The sequence below is a fragment of the Macaca thibetana genome, chromosome 15, assembly GCF_024542745.1.
Source record: "Macaca thibetana thibetana isolate TM-01 chromosome 15, ASM2454274v1, whole genome shotgun sequence".
In the NCBI taxonomy this organism is placed as follows: Eukaryota; Metazoa; Chordata; class Mammalia; order Primates; family Cercopithecidae; genus Macaca; species Macaca thibetana.
The window spans coordinates 47,330,551-47,341,752 of record NC_065592.1 but is presented as its reverse complement, the minus strand read 5'-3'; the positions used below and the strand labels follow the sequence as shown (position 1 = coordinate 47,341,752).

General features: G+C 43.6%; 1 protein-coding gene across 2 annotated transcripts in view; it reads left to right on the top strand.

Moving 5' to 3' along the window:
• The window catches only part of UBE2R2 (ubiquitin conjugating enzyme E2 R2), a 115,733-nt gene that overhangs the window by 19,412 nt on the left and 85,119 nt on the right, over positions 1-11,202 (top strand). The window lies entirely within an intron of this gene.

Sequence of the window (11,202 nt, the reverse complement as noted above, 5' to 3'; positions counted from 1 at the left end):
TCTGAGCACTTTGGGAGGCTGAGGTGTGTGGATCACTTGAGCCCACGAGTTCAAGACCAGCCTGGGTGACATAGGGAGATCCCGTTTCTACAAAAAAAAAAAAAAAAAAACCAGCCAGGCCTGGTGGCACGCACCTGTAGTCCCAACTACTCAGGAGACTGAGGTGGGAGGATCATTTGAGCCTGGGAATTCGAGGTTACAGTGAGCTATGATTGCACTACTGTACTCCAGCCTGGGCAACAGAGTGAGATCCTTTCTCTAAAAAAGGCTTGTAGAAGAAAGTAAACATATGAGTATACATATGTATAGTGTGATTTCGTTTTAAGCTAAGAAGCTAAGTGTTGTTTCAAAGGTCAAAAAGTTTAAAAGTTTGTGTAGTATAAGAATTGTGAGCCGGGCACTGTGGCTCACACCTGTAATCCCAGCACTTCTGGGAGGCTGAGGCAGGCGGATCACCTGAGGTCAGCAGTTTGAGACCAGCCCAGCCAGCATGGTGAAACCCCGTCTCTACTGAAAATATAGAAGAATTAGCTGGGCGTGGTGGGAGGCACTTATAATCCTAGCTACTCCCCTAGACAATATTCAGTATAGTAACATGCTGTACAGGTTTGAAGCCTAGGAGCAATAGGCTATACCATATGGCCTAGATGTGTAGGAGCCTATACCATCTAGGTACAAGTATACCATTTTTGTGTAAGCATGCTGTATGATGTTCACACAATGATGAAATTGCCTGATGATGCATTTCTCAGAACATATTCCTGTCATTAGGCAACATATGACTGTAATTCAGTGGTTTTTAGTCAGAGTTGTGCAGTCATCACCCCAGTCAATTTTAGAATATTTTGCTGGGCATGGTGCCTCATGCGTATGATCCCAGTAGTTTGGGAGGCAGAGGCAGGCAGATCACTTGAGGTCAGGAGTTTGAGGGCAGCCTGGCCAACATGGCAAAGCCCCATCTCTACTAAAAATACAAAAAATTAGCTGGACATGGTGGTGCGTGCCTGTAGACCCAGCTACTTGGGAGGCGGAGGCAGGAGAATCACTTCAGCCTGGGAGGCAGAGAATAAAGTGAGCCAAGATCATGCCACTGCACTCCAGCCTGGGTGACAGAGCAAGACTGTCTCAAGAAAAAAAAGGATATTCTTGAGGAAGTGTGCCTAGCAGGTAAATTTTTTGAAGCTTTATTCTAACTTTATTCTTGAAATTACTTGGCTGGTTATAGAATTCTAGATTGGAAATCCTGTAGCTTTAGAATTTTGAGGACATTACTGTATTGGGTTTTTAGTTCCAAAGGGGATGTTTGAAATTCAAGGATGTTCTAAATCCTGTGCATGGTATATGAAAAGTTTTTTCTTCTGGAAGTTTGCAGGACTCTCTTTGTGTCCCTGATTTTTTACATTTCACATTGCTGAGGTACTTTTAAACTCATGTTTTTCAGCATTGGGAAATTTCCTTGAATTATTTCAATGATATTTTCTCCTCTATGTTTTTCCTCATCTTTTTTTGGGAGCACCCATTATCTGGATATAGAACAGTCTGAATTAATTCTTCTAATTAAAAAGTCTTTTTCTCTTTTTTTTTCCTTTGTTTTTGAGACAGAATCTTGCTTTGTTGCTTAGGCTGGAGTGCAGGGGTGTGATCAAGGCTCACTGCAGCCTCAACCTCCTCGGCTCAAGCGATATTCTTACCTCAGCCCCCAGTATGCACAGTGCTATGATTACAGGTGTGAGCTACTGTGCCCAGCCTCTTATTTTCAATTTAGGTGGCTTCTTTTTTTTTTTTGAGACAGGGTCTGCTCTTGCTCTGCTGCCTAAGCTGGAGTGCAGTGGCACGATTATAGCTTACTGCAACCTCTGCCTCCTGGGCTCAAGAGATTCTCCCACTTCAGCCTCCTAAGTAGCTGAGACTATAGGCACCTGCTACCACACCCAGCTAATTTTTATAGTTTTAGTAGAGATGGGTTTTGCTGTGTTGCCAGGCTGTTCTCGAACTCCTGAGCTCAATTCATCTACCTGCTTAGCCTCACATTGTGCTAGGATTACAGGGCCACCAGACGTGGCTTGTTCTTGTTTTCTAATAGAGATGGTGTCTCAATATGTTGCCCAGGCTGGTCTCAAACTCTGGGCTCAAGCATTCCTCCTACAGTGTTAAGATTGCAGGTGTGATCCACTGGGCTTGGCCAGCATTCTGTTTTTGATGTCTTGGTTTTGATGTCTTGATCATGGTTGTCTTTTCTCCTATTAACTCTCTGAAGACATCATGTATATACGCATATATAGGTGAATATATATAGCTTATATAGAAGTATACATAGTTTTATGTATGTGTAATTATATGTCTCATATATAAGCCATTATTTACAGTTGTCCTTCAGTATCCATGGGGGGAGTTCCAGGAACCCCCACTGATACCAAAATCTTTTTATTGCTTTTTTTTTACTGTTTTTTTCTTTTTACTTGAATATTTTTGATCCACAGTTGATAGAACCCAGGGATATGGAGGGCCTACTGTTTATATGTATATAATGTTTACATATGTGTATGTACATGTATATACATTTCTAATACATTTTACTTTTCCTACATGGACTGTTTTCTTCACGTTGAGTTATTTTTTAAGTGTTTTGTGTTAAACTTTCCCCAGATGTTTGGTAATGTTTGGTTATCTGCTTAATAGTTGTTTTTTTCTTTTAATTGAGGTGTATGTATATACAATAAAATGTATATATCTTGGCTGGGCGTGGTGGCTCACACCTGTGATCCCAGAACTTTGGGAGGCTGAGACGGGTGGATTATGGATTCTTAATTTACTACAGTTTAGTTTATGTTAGTGGTTTTATTACTTCCCAGGAAATTCAAGAACCTTACATTTAGCTTTTCACCTCCTTCATGTCCTTTGCGCCATTGATGGTATATTTTCTTATAAACCTTGAAAGCAACAGTATTATTGTTTCGCATAGTTGCTGTGGTCTGGCCAGTCGTGGTGTTTCACGCCTGTAGTCCCAGCACTTTGGGAGGACGAGGCAGGTGGATCACCTGAGATCAAGAATTCAAGACCAGCCTGGCCAACATGCAGAAATCCGGTCTATAATAAAAATACAAAAACTAGCCAGGTGTGGTGGAGCATACCTGTAATCCCAGCTATGCAGGAGGATAAGGCAGGATAATTGCTTGAACCTGGGAGATGGAGGTTGCAGTGAGCTGAGATCGAGCCACTGTACTCCAACCTAGGCAACAGAGCAAGACTCTGTCGCAAAAGAAAAAAAAAAAGTTGCTGTGGTCTGAATGTATATCCCCACAATACATATGTTGAAACATAATCCCCAATGTGATAGTATAAGGAGGTCTGGCTTTTGGGAGGTGATTGTGTCATGAGGGTTCTGGCTTCATGAATGAAATTAGTGTTTGTTTTTTTGTTTTTGTTTTGAGACAGTTTTACTCTTGTTGCCCAGACTGGACTGCAATGGCAGGGTCTCTGCTTACTGCACCCTCTGCCTCCCGGGTTCAAGCAGTTCTGCCTCAGCCTCCCAAGTATCTGGGATTACAGGCTCCTGCCACCATGCCTGGCTAATTTTTGTATTTTTAGTAGAGACAGAGTTTTGCCATGATGGCCAGGCTGGTCTCGAACTCATGACCTCAGGTAATCCATCTGCCTCAGCCTTCCAAAGTGCTGGGATTACAGGTGTGCGCCACCGGCTGGGCCTGAGATTAGTGTTCTTATGACAGAGGCCCCAGAGAGGTAGCTCGTCCTTTTCACTACTTGATGCAGCAAGAAGGAATTGTATATGAAGAATGGGCTCTCACCAGACTCCAGATTTGTTGGTGTGTTGGTCTTCCCAGTCTCCAGAACTGTGAGAAATAAATTACTGTTGTTTAAGCTAGGTGTGGTGGCTCATGCCTATAATCCTAGCACTTTGGGAGACTGAGGTGGGAAGATTGCTTGAGATCAGGATGAGACCAGCCTGGGCAACGTAGCAAGATTCTATCTCTCCGAAAAAATTTAAAGTTAGCCAAGTTTGGTGGTCCGCCTGTAATCTTAGCTACTTGGGAGGCTGAGGTTGGAGGATTGCTTGAGCACAGGAGTTTGAGACTACAGTAAGCTATGATTGTGCCATTGTACTCCAATCTGGGTGAGAGAGTGAGACCCTGACTCTTTAAAAAAAAATTCCATTGTTTATAAGCCTCCCAGTTTACTTTTGGTATAGCATATTGAATGGACTAAGACAGTAGGTATGTTTTCTAAGTTACTTTTAATGTTTGTATTGTAAAATCAGCAGAAAATGTATCTTTCACAAACATACAGATATGTGCTTTTTCCCCTTTTTCTTTTTTTAAAAAATAAGGCAGATATCCATACCCCCAGTTCAAGAAACAGAACTTTTCAGCCATCCAGGAGCCCTCCATGTGTTCCATTTCAGTTGTAACTCACCTCCCAAAAAAGAAAAATAACCACTATTCTCTCTCAGTCATTTTCTTTTCTTGTATATTTTATCACCAAGGGTACATTCTTAGACATTATATTTTATTTAGTGTTATGATATCTTTTAAACCATAGTTTATGCCTCTGTCCCTTTCTTTTCCTTAGTTTTTATGTTGAAGAACCCAGGGAGAGTTAACCAAAGTTTGAATTTTACTGATTGCACACTCATGTTGCATCTTTCTTCATTCCTTGTATATTTTGCAAATTGGTTGCTGGACTCAGAGACTTGGTCAGACTCTGGTTCAGTCTCTTTGGCCACTCAGTTGATCATGGTTGTCGTTTCTCATGTAGAAGACTGTAGGCAGTGTGGTGTTCTTTCATGGGGAGGCATAAGTCTGGTTTTCTCTTTTTTATCATGTCAGCAGTTGTTGGGCTCAGTGCCCAGATCCGTTAATTTATCGGTGGTTTAAAAATAGTGACATTCTAATTGTGTGGGTTTTAAAAAAATTTTTTGTTGCAATACTTTTATTAAGAGATGCTTCTGCTTACCTACTATTCAGTTATCCAGTGGCACAGTTTTATAGGAAAGGTAGATGGCGCATGCCTGTAATCCCAGCTACTCAGAAGGGTGAGGCAAGAGAATCGCTTGAACCTAGGATACGGAGGTTGCAGTGAGCCGAGATTGCGCCAGTGCAGTCTAGCCTGGGTGACAGAGTGAAACTCCATCTCAGAAAAAAAAAAAAAAAAAGAAAAAAATCATATAAACTAATGGATTTAAACATATGTGTTGGGCTTTAATCAGTGGCAGTTAATATTGTTGACCTCCACCTTTTTTTTTTTTCTGAGACGGAGTCTCGCTTTGTCGCCCAGGCTGGAGTGCAGTGGCGCAATCTCGGCTCACTGCAATGTCCGCCTCCTGGGTTCACCCATTCTCCTGCCTCAGCCTCCCGAGTAGCTGGGACTACAGTCGCCCGCCACCACGCCCGGCTAATTTTTTGTATTTTTAGTAGAGACGGGGTTTCACCGTGTTAGCCAGGATAGTCTCAATCTCCTGACCTTGTGATCCGCCCGCCTCGGCCTCCCAAAGTGCTGGGATTACAGGCTTGAGCCACTGCGCCCAGCCTATTATTGATCCTTTTTAAAAAAATTTGTTTTGGAGACAGAGTCTCACTCTTGTCACCCAGGCTGGAGTGCAGTGGTGCGATCTCAGCTCACTGCAACCTCTGCCTCCCGGGTTCAAGCTATTCTGACTCAGCCTCCCGAGTAACTGGGATCGTAGGCATGTGCCACCATGCCTGGCTGATTTTTGTATTATTAGTAGAGATGGGGTTTCACCATGTTGGCCAGGCTGGTCTCGAACTCCTGACCTCAGGTGATCCACCTGCCTCAGCCTCCCAAAGTGCTGGGATTATGGGTGTGAGCCACTGCGCCCAGCCTTATGTCTTTGGCCAGTTGGAGCCTCTTCAAGTTGACTCCTGAATGACTTGGTCTACTTCTTGTAGTTTTTGTAGCATCTTTGCTATCTGGTATGACCAGGTGTTCAGGCTTATCTTTTGCAGTTTCTACCCCAGATTTATAACGTATTTCTCCAAGAAGCCCTGGTTTTAGTGGCAGAGGTATTTAGGGAGCCTAATATGGACCTTAGAGATTCTTTTTTTTTTTTTGAGACGGTATCTCGCTCTGTTGCCCAGGCTGGAGTGCAGTGGCAGGATCTCCACTCACTGCAAGCTCCGCCTCCCGGGTTCACACCGTTCTCATGCCTCAGCCTCCCGAGTAGCTGGGACTACAGGCGCCCGCCACTGCGCCTGGCTAATTTTTGTATTTTTAGTAGAGATGGGGTTTCACCGTGTTAGCCAGGATGGTCTTGATCTCCTGACCTCGTGATCCGCCCGTCTCGGCCTCCTAAAGTGCTGTGATTACAGGCGTGAGCCACCGTGCCCGGCCGGACCTTAGAGATTCTTGCTGCTGTGAGTCGTCATTGTTTCTAGGGCAGAGTTATGGGTGATATATATGTATATGTGCATATCTGTATACATGCTTTTTTATAAAACTTAACCACTTCTGTATTATAATACATCGGTGTATATTTTTCCATGTTAAAAATTCTGGTTCTCAAGGATAGGGAATAATGAATTAGAATAGCCTCATTATTAATTACTTGCTTGTTTTCTCCTACATTACATAGTAGTCTCAGAATAGCAATACTAATAATACCATTACCAATGTGATTGCTGAGAGTAGTTGCATAAATTGTTTCATGTATGCTGTCCTCATCACCCCCCTACATCATCATATCTGTATTATATCTATCTTGTCAGATTATTCATTACATACAATATTCTCTTTCAACCTTAATTTGTTTTTATTCTGTAAGTAATTATATAGTTCAGTGGTTGGCATTCTTTTTCTGTAAAAGGCTAGGTAGCAGATGTTTTACTTTTTGCAGGCTTGGAGGCAAAATTAAAGATACTATATTTAGGCTGGGCAAAGTGGCTCATACTTGTAATCCCAGCACTTTGAAAGGCCGAGGTCAGAGGATCACTTGAGCCCAGGAATTCTCCACCAGCCTGGGTGACATAGTGAGACCTCGTTTCCACAAAAAATCAGCTGGGCATGGTAGTGCACACCTGTAGTCCCAGCTACGTGGAAGGCTGAGGTGGGAGGATCACCTGAGCCTGGGAGGTTGTGGCTGCAGTGAACCTTGATCATGGCCCTGCACTCCAGCCTGGGTGATAGATTTATATTACAAGAGAGAAGAGAAATTTCCACCAATTGGTATTGACAAAATTCAAAATGAAAATAATCGAAATTTTTTTGGTAATGCAGGTCTCATTAAGAATTGAATTAATTTTGGAGGGATGGATAATTGCATTGCTTAAGGTTATTGTTTTCATTAAAATGGATTGCTCATGTTGATCTCGAATGAGATTTCCTCTTTGAAAATGTCTTTTCATACAGATTGGTACTGCTAAATGCAGATACTAGTACATGGGCATATGATTTTCATTGGGATATTTATTGCTTGGAAGGCAATGTATAGAATTCTGTTAGATTCTTCTCGATATTTGCTTTTTAGCGTGCCGTTATAGTGTAGATTAATCACTTCCAGTTAAAGAGTAGGTGGACGCACTACAGTTGCACAGTTAACTGGATTTTGATGTATATATATTTCCTTTGTACTTGGCTGAAGGTCTGAAAAACACTGCCGAGGCTGCAGTTTGAGCTCAGGAAATATATTCTAACCATGTGCCATGACACATGCTTGTAGTTCCAGCTACTTGGAAGGCTGAGGTGGGAGGATGGCTTGAGCCCAGGCTGTGATCGTGCTACTGCATGGCAGCCTGAGTGACAGTTGTGAGACCCTGTTTACAAAAAAAAAAAGCAGACCACTTTTTTTTTTTTGAGACAGAGTCTTGCTCTGTTGCCCAGGCTGGAGTGCAGTGGTGCTATCTTGGCTCACCGCAACCTCCACCTCGTGGGCATGAAGCGATTCTTCTACCTGAGCCTCCCGAATAGCTGGGATTACAGGTATGTACCATCCCGCCCAGCTAATTTTTGTATTTTGTATTTTTTTTTTTTTTTTTTTGAGACGGAGTCTCGCTCTGCCGCCCAGGCTGGAGTGCAGTGGCCGGATCTCAGCTCACTGCAGGCTCCGCCTCCCGGGTTCACGCAATTCTCCTGCCTCAGCCTCCCCAGTAGCTGGGACTACAGGCGCCCGCCACCTCGCCCGGCTAGTTTTTTGTATTTTTTAGTAGAGACGGGGTTTCACCGTGTCAGCCAGGATGGTCTCGATCTCCTGACCTCGTGATCCGCCCGCCTCGGCCTCCCAAAGTGCTGGGATTACAGGCTTGAGCCACCGCGCCCGGCCAATTTTTGTATTTTTAGTAGAGATGGGGTTTCTCCATGTTGGCCAGGTTGGTTTAGAACTCCTAAACTCAGGTGATTTGCCCACCTTGGCCTCGCAAAGTGCTGGGATTACAGGTGTGAGCCACCGTGCCCGGGCAAGCAGACCTCTTTTTTAAAAAAATCACTCAACTTCATTAGTAGTAATGCAGCAGGTAGGAAAAAAAGGAAAATATATTCATAGCAAATTTGTCTGGAAATGGAGGTTTTACTTCTTAACTTTTTTGTTTTTTGTTGTTTTTTTGAGATAGAGTCTGGCTCTGTCTCCCAGGCTATAGGGCAGTGGCGTGATCTCAGCTCACTGCAACCTCTGCCTCCTGGGTTCGAGCAGTCCTCCTGGGTTTGAGTGATCCTCCTGGATTCAAGCGATCCTCCTGCCTCAGCCTCCCTAGTAGCTGGGATTATAGGCTTCTGCCACCACACCTGGCTAATTTTTGTATTTTTGGTAGAGATGGGGCATCACCGTGTTGTCCAGGCTGATCTTGAACTCCTTATCTCAAATTACCTGCCTTGGCCTCCCAAAGTGCTGGGATTACAGGCGTGAGCCACTGCGCCCAGCCTACTTCTTAATTTTTGTTTAAAACAGGAAGTTTGACCGGGGGCTGTGGCTCACGCCTGTAATCCCAGCACTTTGGGAGGCCGAGGCGGGCGGATCACAAGGTCAGTAGATCGAGACCATCCTGGCAAACATGGTGAAACCCCATTTCTACTGAAAATACAAAAATTAGCCGGGTGTGGTGGCAGGCGCCTGTAGTCCCAGCTACTTGAGAGGCTGAGGCAGGAGAATGGGTGAACCCGGGAGGCGACAGAGCCTGGCGACAGAGCCAGACTTTGTCTCAAAAAAAAAAAAAAAAACAAAAAAAAAAAACCAGGAAGTTTATAGAGATGTTTGACATTACTTATAATTCACACAACCTTTGTTTTCATCCAGATATTTTGGGTTTTGCCACAGCATAAGTTTTGTACATAAGTGCTATTTGTCATATAATTTTAGTTTAAAAATCTATTAAGAGGCATTATCGGCCGGGTGTGGTGGCTCACGCCTGTAATCCCAGCACTTTGGGAGGCCGAGGTGGGCGGATCACAAGGTCAGGAGATCGAGACCACGGTGAAACCCCGTCTCTACTAAAAATACAAAAAATTAGCCGGGCGCGGTTGTGGGCGCCTGTAGTCCCAGCTACTCGGAAGGCTGAGGCAGGAGAATGGCGTGAACCCGGGAGGCGGAGCTTGCAGTGAGCCGAGATCGCGCCACTGCACTCCAGCCTGGGCGACAGAGCGAGACTCCGTCTCAAAAAAAAAAAAAAAAAGAGGCATTATCAAGCTTGCAGAAAAAGCTTATTTCCAAGGCCATTTAGTGTTCTATAATGGTAGTTGAGGTTACTTCTTCAGAAAAATTTGTCTTGATCCCAAGCTCAAAAAATTGCAGTTAAAACATCACTACCATCAGTACCTGCTGATGAATAATACAATGAGTAAACATAAGCTTGAAATACTTTATTGCGTTTTATATTTTCACAAGTTTTATTAATTTGTCCAATTAATAAGACTTTTTCTGTTCCACACACATATATATATATATATATATATATGTTTTTGAGACGGAGTTTCACTCTTATCGCCCAGGCTGGAGTGCAGTGGCGCAATCTCAGCTCACTGCAGCCTTCGCCTCGCCTCCCGGGTTCAAGTGATTCTTCTGCCTCAGCCTCCCCAGTAACTGGGATTACAGGTATGCACCACCATGCCCGGCTGATTTTGTATTTTCAGTAGAGACAGGTCTTCACCATATTGGTCAGGCTGGTCTCGAACTCCTGACTTCAGATGATCTGCCTGACTCGGCCTTCCAAACTGCTGGGATTACAGGCATGAGCCACCACGCCCGGCCGTCCCACACATATTTTTTTTTTACAATCAGTTGTAATGTTTCTTTAGCAGATTCCATTTCAGGTTGAACTGAATTAGTGTTTTTCCAAGTTTGAAAATATTCTTGGTGGTGGTGGTCCGAACATTCATTAGAGAGGCTAATTATTCAGTCGCTTCGAAGTCTGTATTGACTGCTCAAATAAATTCTTTTTCATACAAAAGAATCCTAGAGACTAAGGACTAATTTGCTCAAAATTATTTTGCATACAAAAGAATCCTAGAGACTAAGATATCTTTCTCCCTCTTTCTTTTGCTAGGTAGATAGGATGTGGGGCTGTTCACCTCAAATCAGTCAAGGATTGATTTAGGTGGGGGCTGGGTTACAGTTTTCAAAAGACTTAGTATATCACCTCAGTTTCAACTGAGCAGTATCAGTAACATATGTTGACTCCTCTAGAGCCAGGGAAAACCATTCGAAATCATTTGCCTTTTTTTTTTCTTTTTTTTTTGTAGACACAGTCTTGCTCTGCGGCCTAGGCTGGAGTGTAGTGGTATGATCTTGGCTCACTGCAACTTCTGCCTCTTGGGTTCAAGCGATTCTCTTGCCTCACCCTCCCGAGTAGCTGGGATTACAGGCATGTGCCACCACGACTGGCTAATTTTTTTGTGTTGTTAGTAGAGACGGGGTTTCACCATGTTGGTCAGGCTGGTCTTGAACCCCTGACCTCAAATGATCCGCCTGCCTCAGCCTTCCAAAGTGTTGAGATTATAGGCGTGAGCCACCAAGGCCAGCCTTCGTTGCCTTGTTTTTTAATCGACTGTTGATGTTGCTTACAGTATCCTCAACTTACTGAGCAACTGTTCTCACCAAAAAGCTAATAATCTTATTTCCTCTGGGCACATTTTTTTTTTTTTTCTTTTCTTTTTTGTTTTTGAGATGGAGTTTCACTCTTGTTGCCCAGGCTGGAGTGCAGTGGCATGATCTTGGCTCACTGCAACTCCACCCCCTAGGTTCAA